Here is a 16,339-nt window from a genome sequence, read left to right as displayed (position 1 = left end):
GGAGCCGGCAGCCGGGGGGGAGGTGCCGGGGGTGGAGGCCGGGGGTGGAGACGGGCGGCCGCAGTTTACCGATGTCATAACAACATGGGCCTGCAGCGGCCGACAGGGGTGTGGTAATTATAGGAATGACGGAGCTCCGCCTGCACACGGCGTGTGTGCGAGTGGCGGTTCGAGGGGAACAGCCGAGTATTAAGCTCGAAATGGGAGGAGGAACCTGAAGGGGGACTGGCGTCAGGGGAGTCGTCCTGAAGGAACGTTGTAGGTTTGAATGGAACTATTTCATGTTCCACTGCTAAGTGGGAGATTTCACAGTAATTGATTTTTAAGGTTTAAGTTCGGCATAAACCATTTTGAGGTATTTTTCTAAAACATACCATTATATAATATTACTAACCCTTTCAGTCCTTTATTTCTTCAGTAAACAGTTTCTTCAAAATCCCTATTTCTTAGCAGATGAGTGATTATTTTTTACCCCCTCCGTCTTGTTGCTTCAAGTCTCATTCTCGACATTCTTTCCGTAACTTGTTCTTGCATTTATGGTATTTTTTAAAATAATTCACAAGTTATCCCCCTTCCATTTTAAAAGTTGAAGAGATGAAATTTTAACTTTTCCAAGGACAGTGAGAATGGTTGTGTTTTCACTGTAATAATTACTCTTGGAAGGGACTGTGTTATGTGTAACTAGAGGCCCGGTGCATGAAATTCATGCACTTAGCCTAGCCTGCTTCCTTCCGGGAGCCCTCAGGGGATATCCGGCTGAAGGCAGGTGGACATCCTTAGTGCTGCCCTGGAGACTGCTGCTGTGCTCACCAGGGCTGTACTGACCACCAGGGGCAGCTCCTTCATGGAGCGTCTGCCTCCTGGTGGTCAGTACGCTTTATAGCAACTGGTTGTTCCACTGTTTGGTCAGTTTGCATATTAACCTTTTATTACAGTGGAAGGATACCTATTTAAGATTGAGGATGTGAGTGAAAGTAAATGAATTAATGTTTATGGAGGTCCTTTTAAGGTATTGTGCTAAATACTTTATGTATATTAAAACACTTAACGCTTACAGTAACTGAAGTAGATAGTGATTTTTCCTATTCTACAGGTGAAAGTTTTGAAGGTCAGAGAAGTTAAGTAACTTAGGTAAGGTCATCCAGCTCCTGTTGGTCCCAGCCTTAGAATCCAAAGTTACTGCCATTTTATGAATTCTTTCTTTCTTTCTTTTTTCATACTTATTGGTTGTGTTTTCTTTAATCCATTCATTCAGTGAATACTTACGGAGTGATCATGTTCCCCGAGGCTGGGGATATAGACATGATCAGGACACTGTTTCTGTCCTCATGGAATTGATAGTGTATCGGGGAAGAGTAACAAATATTGAACATAAATACTACGTGACATTTTATCTGTCGTAATTGAGCAGAAACTGTAAAGTATTCTACAAATAGCAAAGGAAGTTCAAATAGAATTAAACAATATAATCCTTGAGTTTATAGTCTAGTAGGGAAACAAAACACATGTTTATAAAAACTTAGAATAAACTAAATGATAGAAATAAATACTTCACCTGAAGTCAATACACTTGCATTATGTTATTTTAGGTCTTTCGATAAGTTTCTTCACAGAACTATTTAATATTATGCACCAAGACTTTTATCCAGAATTGGTACATAAGAGAAAGCAACATGAAAGAAAATCTTCATTGCTATCCAAGACATTATTTCTAATTTATTTACCAATTTTTATAAAGTAGCGACCTTAGAGGTAATTAAAAAAAACAAAACACCCAGTGATAGGTCTTTTTTCTATTTTTGCCTCCCTCCATCTCCCCCACACCCCCGCCCCCCCCCCTTTTTTTTAAAGAACTGCTTTTATTGGATCATTTGTGTTTTGTAAGCCATCCTGTTTCACTTTGCACTTTGGCTGTCAGGAGGCTTAGAATAGGACTAATTTTCCTTAGTTTCAACTATGTTATAAATTATTCCAGATAGTCTGGAATTGCTCTCAATTTTGTTTTTTATCTTTTCCCTTTCATTTGAAAGTAGAGATTATATCTTAATTTACAATGTTTTAGCATAGTGTTTTTGAATTAATGATAAAATCTTGATACTTTCTGATGTTTGTGTTTTTACAAATGTCAGATTTATTTTAGAAGTATGTATGAATATTTTGTAGAAAATCAAGACTTTGGCCATGCAAATAAAGATGATTGAACCCAGTGATAAAGATAATTCTCTATTACTTTCTTCGTTTTAAGAACTCTGTACTTTGCCAGTTATTATGAATTCAGCCATAATTATGGGAGGAAACATTGGAAATGGTTAACAATTTAATTAGCTGATTGGGGTTGATTTCACTCTATTCTTGCTCCTGTAAGCAGGAGGTAGCCCCAGGCCAAAGGGGTCAGAAAGGGCCTACACTAGAAAATTTTGAGGCCCTGCAGGAAAAGAGCAGGGATGAAAACTGATGAAACAGTACAGTATTTTGTTTTGTTTTGTGTTTTGTTTAAAGATTTTCCAACTCAACAAAACAGATCTAAGTGATAAAATGGTTCTGACCTAGTGTAGTAGAATTGGGACAGTTCTTGAAAGCAGGCAATAATGCAGAACGTGGGTAATGGGGATAATCTCCCCAACATAACAAGAAGAATGCTGCCCTTCATATACAAAGTAAGTCTGCTTACTCATCATCATTGATTTTCCAGTGTGGGGAGGGATATGTGCTGAGTTGTCCAGGAGTCTCTGTACTCTGTGACCCGCAAAGCAGCTTGGGGTCAAAATGTGGGTTTACATGTAGCTGGGGAACAGAGAGACAAGCAGAAAGTTTTAACATCTTTTGATGGGTCAAGCACTACACCAGGTGCTTTCACTTAATTATCCTTGCAAAACCACTTTGAAGAGGTGGTTATCTGTATAGGGTGATTAGGTAACTTGTCCTACTTCACAGAGTAAGTGGTGGAGCTTGGATTCAAATGCAGGGTTATTTGGACTATGTTCACACCAGTCATTAAAGCTTGATTTTGTTTTGGTTTGCAGTTCAGTGTCTCCAGCAGAACAAATTAGACATAGTTTGTTTAGCATCTTGAAATAATGTTGTGAAGATTTAATTTATTAAAAGGTGAAAGCTGTTCCTGTTCCCTGCTTTATTGTTATTAACTTAGAGTAATATCTGAAAACAACTGTTCCCTTCCCCAGCTTCTACACATTAAAGGCTAACATTTTCTTTCTTTTAGCTGTTTCATATTTATAAATAACTTGGTTCTATTGCTATTTCTTGATATAGAAGTTTTGGACATTATTTATTAAATTTTCTCCACATTTCCACACTGCCTCTCCCATCTTCCCAATGTAATTATCACAGATATTTATTAAGTAAATGGTCAGTGTATTTATAGTATTACAAATTTCAATATTCACAGCTGAATCATGTAGTGTATTTATGTCATTTATTCATTTAATCAATTTTTGTTTTTCCAGGAGTTATTATCCACCCCTTCATTTCCTGAGACAGTTGTCCTGTAATCCTCTATCCTTTAAATGCAGTCTGGTTGGTTACTTTCTAGCCTACTTCATAGTTGTTATCCTGGAATTTATCTTTATGGCATTCTTAAAATTCTCTTTGACCCTCTTCTTTATTCCTATATATTTTTAGCTTCCTGAGAAAGAATATCTGGGAAGAAAAGTAAAAACTTTCTGAGAGCTTGCATGATTGAAAAAAAATCATTATCCTACCATAACATTTTGTCAGTAATCTGGGTATAAAATTTTAGGCTTAGAAATTTTGGAAGTCAGAACTCTATTGTTTTATACATTCTAGTGTTGCAGTTGAAGTCCAAAGCTATGCTGATTCTTCTTTTTTATATGACATTTCTCCAGTCTCTAGAACAGTGGTTCTCAACCTTCCTAATGCCGTGACCCTTTAATACAGTTCCTCATGTTGTGGTGAACACCAACCATAAAATTCTTTTCGTTGCTACTTCATAACTAATTTTGCTACTGTTATGAATCGTAATGTAAATATCTGATATGCAGGATGTATTTTCATTGTTACAAATTGAACATAATTAAAGCATAGTGATTAATCACAAAAACAATATGTAATTATATATGTGTTTTCCGATGGTCTTAGGCGACCCTGTGAAAGGGTCGTTCGACTCCCAAAGGGGTTGCAACCCACAAGTTGAAAACCACTGCTCTAGAAGCTTTTAGGATGTTATTTTTTTTATGTTTTTTTAAAAATATATTTTATTCATTTTTTACAGAGAGGAAGGGAGAGAGATATTAGAAACATAGATGAGAGAGAAACATTGATCAGCTGCCTCCTGCACACCTCCTACTGGGGATGTGCCCGCAACCAAGGTACATGCCCTTGACCGGAATCGAACCTGGGACCTTTCAGTCCGCAGGTCGATGTTCTATCCACTGAGCCAAACCGGTTACGGCTAGGATGTTATTTTTAACCCCTGAATTCCATAATGATATGTCTAGATGTGGTCCTTTTTTCATTTAAGGGCATTCCATGGAGCCTTACAAGTTGAGAATTCATGTCTGTTCTGAGAAATTTTTATTATTAGTTGACTTTTGGCAAAGTAAGTTTTACCATTAATTATTCTTCTCAGTTTTTGACATCTATCAACAGGCCATACATGCTCCTTTAAATTTTTCTTTTTCATTTTTGAGTCCTACTTCCATTACCCTTTTCAGCAAGCACGCACTCCATTGTGGTTGATAATTCCTGGACTATATATGAATTATTGTAAAATATCTAGAGGGTGTGTGTGTGTGTGTGTGTGTGTGTGTATTTAGTTTATGTACAGTCATATGCCACTTAATGACATTTCAGTTAACGACAGACCACATATACTACAGTGGTCCCATAAAATAATGGAGCTGAAAAATTCTTGTCCACTAGTGACACCATGACATCTTAGCCAATGTGTTTGTGGTAATGCTAGTGTAAACAAACCTACTACACTGCCAGTCATAAAGAAGTATAGCATATGCAATTACAGTAGTAGGCTATACCTTGTAGGTTTGTATAAGTGCACTCCATGATGTTCCCACAAGATGAATCATTTAACATCACATTTCTCAGAATGTGTCCCCGTTGTTAGGTGGTACATGACTGTATGGGTTGACCCTTGAGCAGCTTGGGTTGGAGTACCAAGACCATGCAGTACAAAGTCCAAGTATAACTTTGTATCCCCAAGACTTAGTTATCCCTTAGTATCCTTGGGAGATTGATTCTAGGACCGCTCCCTTTCCCTGTGGATAGCAGAATCCACCGATGCTCAAGTCCCCTGTATAAAGTGTCATAGATCAGTGCATACAGTTGTCCCTCTGCATCTTCAAACTCCCAACCACAGATCAAAAACAGTACTGGTATTTTGGGAGGGAAAATATTCATATAAGTGGACCCATGCATTTCGTACCTGTGTTGTTCAAAGGTTAATTGTATTGTGTTATATAACTTTTGCTGTTTCTTTTTTAACAGCATTGCTTTGCAGACTTCTGTTTTGTTTTATGTACATATAGTTGTGTATAATGTAGAATTCCATAGTATACATCTACCACATTTTAGTTTTTTATTCCTTATTGATTGATTGAAACCTGAGTTGCCTTTCTGGCATCAGAAATACTCTGGTAAATATACTCTTACTTGTCATTCCTATGGACTTGTGTGAGAAGTTCTTTGGGATTATACTATACCCAAGAGTAGGATTCCTGGATCGTAGAATAGAACTAGTTTATGTGTCTACTAGCAGTGAAGGAAGGTTCTTGTTTGCTCACAACTTTGCCAGTATTTGGTTTTATCCAACTTTCTAATTTTTTTAAAAAAATATATTTTATTGATTTTTCACAGAGAGGAAGGGAGAGGGACAGAGAGCCAGAAACATCGATGAGAGAGAAACATCGACCAGCTGCCTCCCGAACCCCCCCCACTGGGGATGTGCCCGCAACCAAGGCACATGCCCTTGGCCGGAATCGAACCCGGGACCTTTGAGTCCGCAGGCCGATGCTCTATCCACTGAGCCAAACCGGTTAGGGCATAACTTTCTAATTTTTGACAATGCAAAACAAACAAGTAAACAAAGTGGTATCTCATTGTTTCAATTTACATTGTCTGACTGCTAATGAGTTTGAGTGTCTTTTTGATCCATTCAGGTCTTCCTTTTTGACAAGTGTCTATATTTCTTTGGATTTCCTTTCTTTGTTTTTTATTGGTAGAAAGAAGTTCCTTGTGCAGGTTAAATTGGAATGGACTGTTGATTTGAGGCTTGGAAAATATTTTCTCTAAGCCTGTCATCTTTCTGTTAATTTTTTCCATGTCTTTTATTGAATGACTATTCTAAATTTGATGGATTGCTTTTTTGATAACCTCTTCCTTGTCGATATTTTGTTTTCTCCATTGGAATTTGTATGTTTGGGTATTGGGATTCTTAGGTTGTTCTTATAATTTTCTCTCCTTTTTCTTCTTATTTACTATCTCTTAGTTTTTTTGTTCTGTTTCCTGAGGGATTTCTTCACTATCTTCCAACCCTTCTATTGAAAATTTAATTTCTATCTATATATTAAATTTCTTAGAGCTCATTCTTATATTTTAAATATAGATTTTATTTTTCAGAAGAGTTTTAGGTTCACAGTAAAATTGAATGGAACATTCAGAGTTCTCATCTATCCCGTACCCCTAGCACAATTTCTCCCACCACCACCATTTGTATCAGAGTGTACATTTGTTATAATTGAATCAACATTGACACAGTATTCTTACCCAAAGTTCATAGTTTACATTAGGGCTTATTCTTGGTGTTATATATTCTAAGGGTTTTGACAAATGTATAGTGACATATATCAGTCATTGTAATATCATACAGAGTAGTTTCACTGCCATAAAAATCCTCTGTGCTTTGCTATTTATTCCTCCCACCCCTCAAACCTATGGCAAAGAACTGATCTTTTAACTGTCTCCATAGTTTTGCCTCTTCCATAGTGTCATATAATTGGAATCATACACATATTTTTTTGAAAAGCTCTCAATGTGGCAAATAGAATATGTGTCCCCCCAGAGAGGGGGGGAGGAAAGAAGGGAATTATAGAAATAATCAGTCAATCTCATTTATGGATACTGGTGTAGGAATGTTTTAAGAAAACATTAACAGACAATTTAGAAGCATGATATACCATGACCAAGTGTGTTAATTACAAGAATCAAGAGTCATTCAATATTAAGAAATCTCTTACTAGCTCGTTATATTTATAGGTCAAAGGAAATAAACAGTGACCATTTTAGTAACTGGCAAAAAGGCATTTGATATAATTCTACACACATTTCAGGTTTTAAAAATTTATGGAGAGGTGGTACTTAGATATACATTTTTTTATTTTTGAAAAAGAGGTATCTCAAAACAATACTGTGACATAACTGGAGATCTCCTACATTGCTGGCACTAATGAAATCCAATCTGACAAAATACTTCTGGGTAAATGTGTTAGTGGGCTTAGGATGCCATAAAAAAGTTCCACAGTCTTTGTGGCTTAAACAACAAAAAATTCATTTTCTCTCAGTTCTGGATGCTAGAAGTCCAAAATCAAGGTGCCAACAGGGTTGGTTTTGGTAAGGCCTCTTTCCCTGACTTGTGGGTAACCACCTTCTCCCTAGGCCCTCATATGGTATTTTCTCTCAGCACATGCTAAGAGAAAAGGAGAGAAAGTTCAATGTCTCTTCCTCTTCTTACAAGGACACCAGTCCTATTGGATTAGGGCCTTACCCTCGAGACCTCATTTAACCTTAGTTACCTCCTTTAAGGCCCTATAGCTAATATAGTCACATTGGGAGTTAGGATTTCAATATGTGAATTGGAGGGGAGGACACAAGTTCATAACAGTAGAGCCACCGGGTTTATAATTAGGAGACCTAAAATAATATCCTTGCTTTATCTTCTGTTAAGTGTGTAATCCTAGCCTAGTCACAATCTCTGTAAGCCTCCTGAAACCTTAACTATAAAGGATAAGAATAGTAATTCTTGCCTTATAGGTTTATTAAGAGATTCAGGTAAATTAGATGATGTAACACAGCACATTGTAAATCAGTTATTCTCAACCCAGGCTTGCATGAAAATCATCTTAATAACTCTTCTTGTGACTTCTAGCCTGACAGCATAAGGAGCACTGCAGATCAGCTCCATAGGAAAACTGGGGGAAATAACTAAAACACAATTATTTAAAGCCTCCGGAAATGATCCTAGGGCATACAGTAATTGAAGAGCTTCCAGTTGGAGGGAAGGTGTTCTTACTGGGAAGAGCAGGACATCAGGATTTCTCATCCTGCTCCAGCTGCCTGCTGCTGAGGCTAAGTCCTGGGTGAATGAGGCAGAGAGGGCCTTCTGTCCAGATCCCATTTGTGGAAGAGAGGTTTTACCTTGAGCACAGAGCCACTGAGAGTATTATGGAATAGATTACCTTTTTCCTGTTGTAAAAAAAGGTGGTGGTTCCATGTCAGGAGAGACAAGCTATATCCCGCTAAATATGCAGGTCCTAAAAGGGGTGTCACTTAGAGAAGTGTATACTGTTGTCCACACCCACAGCTTGAGAGCCCTGATCAGAGGTTTTACTTGGGGCTCTGGGGAAGGGAAGAAGCAGGTCCTAAAACAGATAACTCTAATCTCCTCAATGAACTGACTTCATTTTCAATAGAGCTGGAGACATTCAAACTTAAGGGCACTTTCAAAAACAGTGGGGTTTGTGGTAAAGGCAGGGGCATTTAGGAGATTTGTAGACTCAAGAAGATACAGGCTAAATTGCAGGCTAGCTAATTTGCTGGAGAGAACTAGGATAGATAGCTGGAGGGAGTCTTCCAGGGGTCAAAGCAAACTTCAAAAACTGACCCCTGAAACTGTTCCCTTAAAGGAGCATAAATTTGATTGGATTTCTTTGTAGAGCAATTTATGCCTGAGACCATTGTTGAAAATAGTAGAGCAATCAACTGGTAATGATTAGCGGAGGTTAACAGCTGTGAGTTATCAGGGAAAGAGCTCTACCAAACTATTGTTTTGCCAAGGTGATTATGGGCATATTTAGGCTATCCTTCCTAAGGATCAGCATCAGAGGCTTAACACTGCAGTGTTAGGTGTGGGGGTGAGAAAATAGACTTCTTTAAAATAATCCAGCAAATTACTAAACAAATAAGCAAATAAGCAAAGAAACCTGTGTCTGTGGCACCAGTAACCAGAGTTGCCACAAAACATTATATAACATACTGAGTTTCCAATAAAAAGTTATGACAGTGCAAAACAAACAAGTAAACAGACCAAAATAACCAGGAAAGTATAGTTAATACACTGAAAAAAAAACAGACAACAGAAATTGCCTGTGAGAGTGATCAGATGTTGGATTGAACAAAAATAGACATTTGAAGTAGCCATTATAAATATGTTCAAAGGATCAAAGAAAACCTTGATTAAATAAATAAAGGTATGATGGCAACACACATAAAATAGATTATCAGTAAAGACATAGAAATTCCAAAGAATCAAATGGAAATTCTGCAGTTGAAAAGTAACATAACTAATGAAAAGTTAAAGGGGCTGAATAGTAGATTTGAACTGGTAGAAGAAAGAATTCATGAACTTGCCAATACATTGATAGAGATTCATAAAAGGGAGAGAGGAAAAAATGAAGAAAATTGAAAAGAGCTTCAGAGAAATGAGTGTCACCATTAAGTACACTACAGTACACATAATGAAAGTACCAGAAGAAGAGGAAAGAGAAAAAGGAGCAGAAAAGCATACAAATACATAATGGCTAAAAACTCAAATTTATTGAAAAACACTGACCTGGACTTTAAGGGAATCCAATGAATTTCAAGTAGGATTAATGCAAGAAAGTCCACAAATGGACAGACACATCAGTGTAAAATTGTTGAAAAGTCAAAGAAAAGGGGAAAAAATCTTCAAAGCAACAAGAGAAAAACAACTAGTTACTTACAAGGAAACCTTGGTAAGAATAACAGCCGATTTCTTAGTGGAAACAATGGAAGCCAGGGAAGACTGGAATAATACAGTCATGTGCTACTTAATGGATAAGTTCTGAGAAATGCATCATTCGGAGATTTTGTTGTGTGAAACATAGAGTGTACTTACACGAACCTACATGGGACAGCTTACTACACACGTAGGCTATGTGGTATAGCCTATTGCTAAAAGGCTATAAGCCTGTATAGCATATACAAAAAACACAAAATTAGATCACTAGAGAAAGTGATGTAACCGAGATGTGCTAAGCACGAGATGAAGCCACTGCCAATGTAATAGATACTGTTTTACAGCAAACTTTTTCTTATAAGTAGAAAGTGTACACTAATATAAAAAGTATATAGTATGGCAAATGCATAAACCAGTAATAGTCATTTATTATTATCAAGCATTATGTATTATACTTAATTGTATGTACTTTTATGTAACTGGCAGACCAGTGGGTTTGTTTACACCAGCATTGCCACAAACACGTGAATAATGTGTTCCTCTATGATGTCACAACAGCTATGATGTTACTAGGTGATAGGAATTTTTCAGCTCCATTATAATCTTATGGGACAACTTGTTATATATGTAGTCTTTTGTTGACCGAAATGTCATTATGTTGTACATAACTGTATTTGAAGTACTCAAAGACAAATGCTGTCAACCAAAAATTTTATATATCATCAAAACTACCTTTTTAAAATGAAGGTGAAGTAAAGACTTTCCCAGATTAAAAAAGCAATGTTACCAACAGAACGGCCTTGCAAGAATGATTAAGGAAGCTCTTTAGGCAGAAAGCAAATGACCCTAGATGGTAATTCGAATTCACATGAACAAGAAGCATTAGTAAAGGTAATTACTATATGCAATTTTAAAAGAGAGGGTAACCACATATTTTTACTATTTTTTCTTAAAACATTTAAAACAATTTTGTAAAGTAATAATATATTCTTGGGCCTATAATATATAGCAATATAATGTAGCTGCCAATATTAGCACAGAGGAGGTGAATGAGTAGAGCTATGTTAAGCTAAGGACATGAATATAGATGATAAAGCAGTAATTATAAAACTGTGTTGTTGGGTTTGTAACAAGTGTAATATGTACCATAGCAGTACCAAAAGGGGATACAGTTATATAGCATAATATTTCTATATCTCACCAGCATTTAGGTAGTATAAATCTGAAGCTGATTCTGGTAAGTTAGAGTATATGGTAAGCCCTAGAGCAGTGATTTTTTTTCAAACTTTTTCATCTCATGGCATACATAAAACCAATTACTAAAATTCTGTGGCACACCAAAAAATATATTTTTTACCAACCTACAAAAAATAGGTATAATTTTGATTCATTCACACTGGACAGCTATTGTTGTATTGGCTATTATCATTTTTTGACAGTCTAAGGGAAAAGAGGTCAGTGTCCCTGACTAAACAGTCAGGGTATTGCATGTTTTAAAAATTCTTGTGGCACACTGGTTGAAAATCGCTGCCCCAGAGCAACCACTAGGGGAAAAAACAAAAAATATAGTGGAAAAGTCACTAAAGAAATTTAAGTGCTTCATTTGAAAATATTCACTAAATTAAAAATAAAGCAGTGAAAGGGTACTAAAGGAATGAAAAAGAAGAAACACATCAAAATGAAAAACGAAAAATCTGTCAAACCCACCTGTCAATAATAACAAATATGGGTTGATTAGACAGTCCAATAAAAAAAGGCAGATGTTGAAAATTTGGTACAACAAATGCTTTCTGTAAGAAAGACATTTTAAGTTTAAAGATAAAAATAGATTTAAATTGAGGTCTATCCTGATGGGTCTTTTTCTGTAGACTTACATCGTTGGAAACGCCTCATAGGATAAATATGTTGTTTCCTTTATTCACAGAACTGTGTGTTAGATCTGTGGGAAGGAATTACAAGACAGCTGCAAGAAAAAAAATAGATTTAAAGTGTAAGGATCAAACACTATATATCATGCAAACAAACACAAGAAAGTTGGAATGGCTATACTAATATCGAAAAAAATAACTAAAACAAAAATGTTACTAGAAATAAAGAGGGACATTTTATTTTTTAAAAAATATATTTTATTGATTTTTTACAGAGAGGAAGGGAGAGGGATAGAGAGTTAGAAATATTGATGAGAGAGAAACATCCATCAGCTGCCTCCTGCACACCCCCTACTGGGGATGTGTCTGCAACCAAGGTACATGCCCTTGACCGGAATCGAACCTGGGACACTTCAGTCCACAGGCCGACGCTCTATCCCACTGAACCAAACCGGTTAGGACAAGAGGGACATTTTGTAAACATGAAAGGGTCAACCCACTAGAAGAATAAAACAGATATGTACTTAATAACAGCACAAAATACATGAAGCAAAAACTGGCAACTGAAGAAGGAGAAATAGACAATTCAACAATAATGGTTGGAGAAAAAAACAATAACAATGGTTGTGAGACTTCAGTGCTCCACTTTCAAAAAATGGTCAAAACAACTAAGGAAAAACAGTATAAACCAACTAGACCCAGCAGACATCTATATATACAGCAACAGCAGAATATACAGTGGTGTGCAAAAATAGGTTTACAGTTGTAATACAAATAAAGAATGCAATCATTAATAAATAATACAAGAATAAACTCAGTTTCCTGTACTCACAACTATAAACCTACTTTTGCCTACCCTGTATATTAAGAGCACATGCGACATTTTCCACAATAGACCGTATGCTAGGCTGCAAAACAAACCCTAATACATTTTAAAAGATTAAAATAATACAAAGGATGCCCTCTGATTACAATGTAAAGAAATTAGAAATCAACAAGAAAGAGATTTGGGGAAATCACAAGTATGTGAAAATTAAAGAACATACTTCTGAATGAACAGTGGGTCAAAGAAATAAAAAGGGAAAACCAGAAAATACTTTGAGATAAATGAATATGAAGTTACCACGTAAAAAAATTATGGGATACAGCTAACGCAGTGCTTAGAGAGAGACTTCTAGCAATAAATGCCTGTATTAAGAAAGAAGAAACTTTCTGGCTATTGTGGCTTGATTGGAGCATCATCCATATATCAAGAGGTGGTGGGTTCGATACCCGGTCAGGGCATATACCCAGGTTGTGGTTCCATCCCTGGTCAGGGGGGCGTGTAAGGGAGGCAACTGATCTATGTTTCTCTTTCACATCAATGTTTCTTTTTCTCCTTCTCTCCCTTTCCCCTTCTTTCTAAAATCAATAAAAATTAAAATAAAGATCTTGAATTAATAACCTAACCTTCCACCTTAAGTCACTAGAAAAGGTAGAGCAAAGTAAATCTAGCAGAAGGAAGGATATAATAAAGATTGGAGTAGAAATTAATGAACTAGAGACAATTAAAAGCAATAGAGAAAATTAAGGAAACCAAAAACTGGTACTTTGAAAAGAAAATTGGCAAACCTTTAAAGCTAAATTGACAGAAAAAAAGAAAGACAACTCAGATTATTAGAATCAGGAACGAAAGAGGGGGAAACATTAATACTGACCTTACAAAAGTTTAAAGGATTATAAAGGAATACTTTGAATAAATGTATACCAATGAATTACATAACTTAGGTAAAATAGACAGTTTTTTAGGAAGACAAAAAGTACTGAAATTGACTTGGAGAATAGACAATTTGAATGGACCTATAACAGATAAAGAGATTGAATTATAAAATTACCTGTAAAGAGATGCCCAGGTCCATATGATTTTACTGCTGAATTCTACCAAACATTTTAAGAAGAAGACTATTTCTTCACAAACTATTAACAAAAATTGAGAGAGAGAACACTTCACAACTTATGATGCTAGTAGTATCCTAATAGCAAAGGTGTCACACAAAAAACCTGCAAACCAATATATCTCTTATGAATAGGAACATAAAATGCAAACTAAATTAAACAGCATATGAAAAGATTTATACATCATGAGCACGTGGTATTTATCCTAGAAATGCAAGATTGGTGTAAAGTTTACAAATCACTAATGTAATATATCAGTAAAATAAAAAAACCACATTATCATTGCAATAGATGCAGAAATGATAAAATCTCTCAAAAACTAGGAATAGAAGGGAGCTTTCTCATCATAATAAAGGACATCTATGAAAAATCCAAAGGTAACATCATACTTAGTGGTCAAAGACATTGATACCCCCAGGATTAGGATTAAGACAAGATTGTCTGCTGTCTCCACTTCTATTTGACATTGTGTTGGAAATTCTAAACCTGGTAATTATGGAAGAAAAAGAAAAGGCATAAAAATTGGAAAGAAGCAAAATTATCTCTGGTAGATGAGCTTGTATGTGGAAAATCCTTAGGAATCCATTAAAAAATTATTAGAACTAATTAGCAAGTTGCACAAGGTTGCAGGACACAAAATTAATACTATACAAAAATCAATTGTATTTCTAGTTATGAACAATTCAAAAGTGAAAATTAAGAGAACAGTTCCATTTACAATAGCATCAAAATGATTAAAATACCTAGAAATAAATTTAACGAGAAGTGTGAGACACTCTGAAAACTACAAAACATTGTTGAAAGAAGTTAAAGATGATCTAATAGAAAACATCCCATATTTGCGGATTGGTAGATTTAACATTGTTGAAGTGACAATACTCCCCAAATTGATTTACAGATGCAGTGCAGTCCATATTAGATTCCTAAGCTGATTTCTTCGTAGAAATCGACAAATGGATTAGAAAATTCATGTGGAATTGTAAATTATCCAGAAAAGCCAACACAATCTTAAAAAGAATAAAATAAGAGAATTTACACTTCATGATTTAAAAATTCATTACAAAAATGTTAATCAAGACTGATATTGGCACAAGAATACACATGCAGGCCAATGAAATAGAATTAAGAATTGAGAAATAAAACCATGTATCTGTGGTCAACTGATTTTCAACAAGTGTTCCAAGACTATTCAATAGAGAATAGTCTTTTCAACAAATGATGCTAGAACAACTGGGTAGCCATACACAAAAGAATGAAGTTGGGTCCTTACCTTATACCATATACAAAATAACTCAAAATGGATGACAGACCTAAATGTAAGCTAAAACGCTTAGAAGGAAACTTAGGGTTAAGAATCCCTAATTATTATACTAAAAGTATGACCAACAAAAGAAAAAATAGATTAATTTACACTTTATCAAAATTAAGAACTTTTGTGCTTCAAAGGACACACCATCAAGAAAGTGAAAAGACAACTGATAGAATGGAAGAAAATATTTTAAAATCATAATATCTGATAAAGGACTTCTATCTAGAATATATAAATAACTTACAACTCTGATAAAAAGACAACCCAATTTTAAAATGGGCAAAGAATTTTAAAATGGAGGTTATACAATTGGAAAATAAACATGTGAAATGACATATAGCCCACTGGGAGTTGAGAGGAAAAAAAAGTTGATAGCAGGTGTTAGCGAGGATGTGGAGAAATGGTCAACCATTATATACTGCTGGTGGCAATGTAAAATGGTGCAGCCACTTTGGAAAACTAGTTAGGCAGTTCCTCAAATGATTAAACAGAGTTACTATATGACCCAGCAATTCCATTCTTAGGTATATACCTAAGAGGGATGAAAACATGCCTATGCCAAAACTTGTCAACAAATAATTATAGAAATATTCATAATAGTCAAAAAGTAGAACCAGATAAATATAATGGGGTATATCCATACAGTGTGATATAATACAGGCACAAAAAGAAATAAAATACTAATATATGCTACAATATGGACAAACCTTGAAAATATGCTCAGTGAAAGAAGCCAGCCATAAAAGATCACACGTATGATTCATATGAGATGTCCAGAAGATAAATGATTGCTAATGGTACAAGGTTTCTTTTTAGGTGATGAAAATTATTTAAAGACTAGAGGCCCGGTGCACGAAACTTGTGCACTTATAGGGGGGTCCCTCAGCCTGGCCTGCACCCTCTAGCAATCCGGGAGCCCTGGGAGGATGTCCGACTGACGGCTTAGTGGGCCAAAGCTGTCAGTCGGACATTCTTAGCATTGCCACGGAGGCGGGAGAAGGCTCCCACCACTGCCGCTGTGCTCGCCAGCCACGAGCCCGGCTTCTGGCTGAGTGGTGCTCCTCCTGTGGGAGCACGCTGACCACCAGGGGGCAGGTCCTACGTTAAGTGTCTGCCCCCTGGTGGTCAGCACGCATCATAGTGACCGGTCATTCCACCATTTGGTCATTTGCATATTAGCCTTTTATTATGTAGGATACGCTGTAGATGAGGCCCCCTAGAACCATAAGAAATGCAAAAAATTCACTGTTAACTCATTCT

The sequence above is a fragment of the Myotis brandtii genome, unplaced genomic scaffold (assembly GCF_000412655.1).
Source record: "Myotis brandtii unplaced genomic scaffold, ASM41265v1 scaffold46, whole genome shotgun sequence".
NCBI classification, from domain to species: Eukaryota; Metazoa; Chordata; class Mammalia; order Chiroptera; family Vespertilionidae; genus Myotis; species Myotis brandtii.
The sequence above is the reverse complement of the archived record's forward strand: the minus strand, read 5'-3'. Positions refer to the sequence as shown.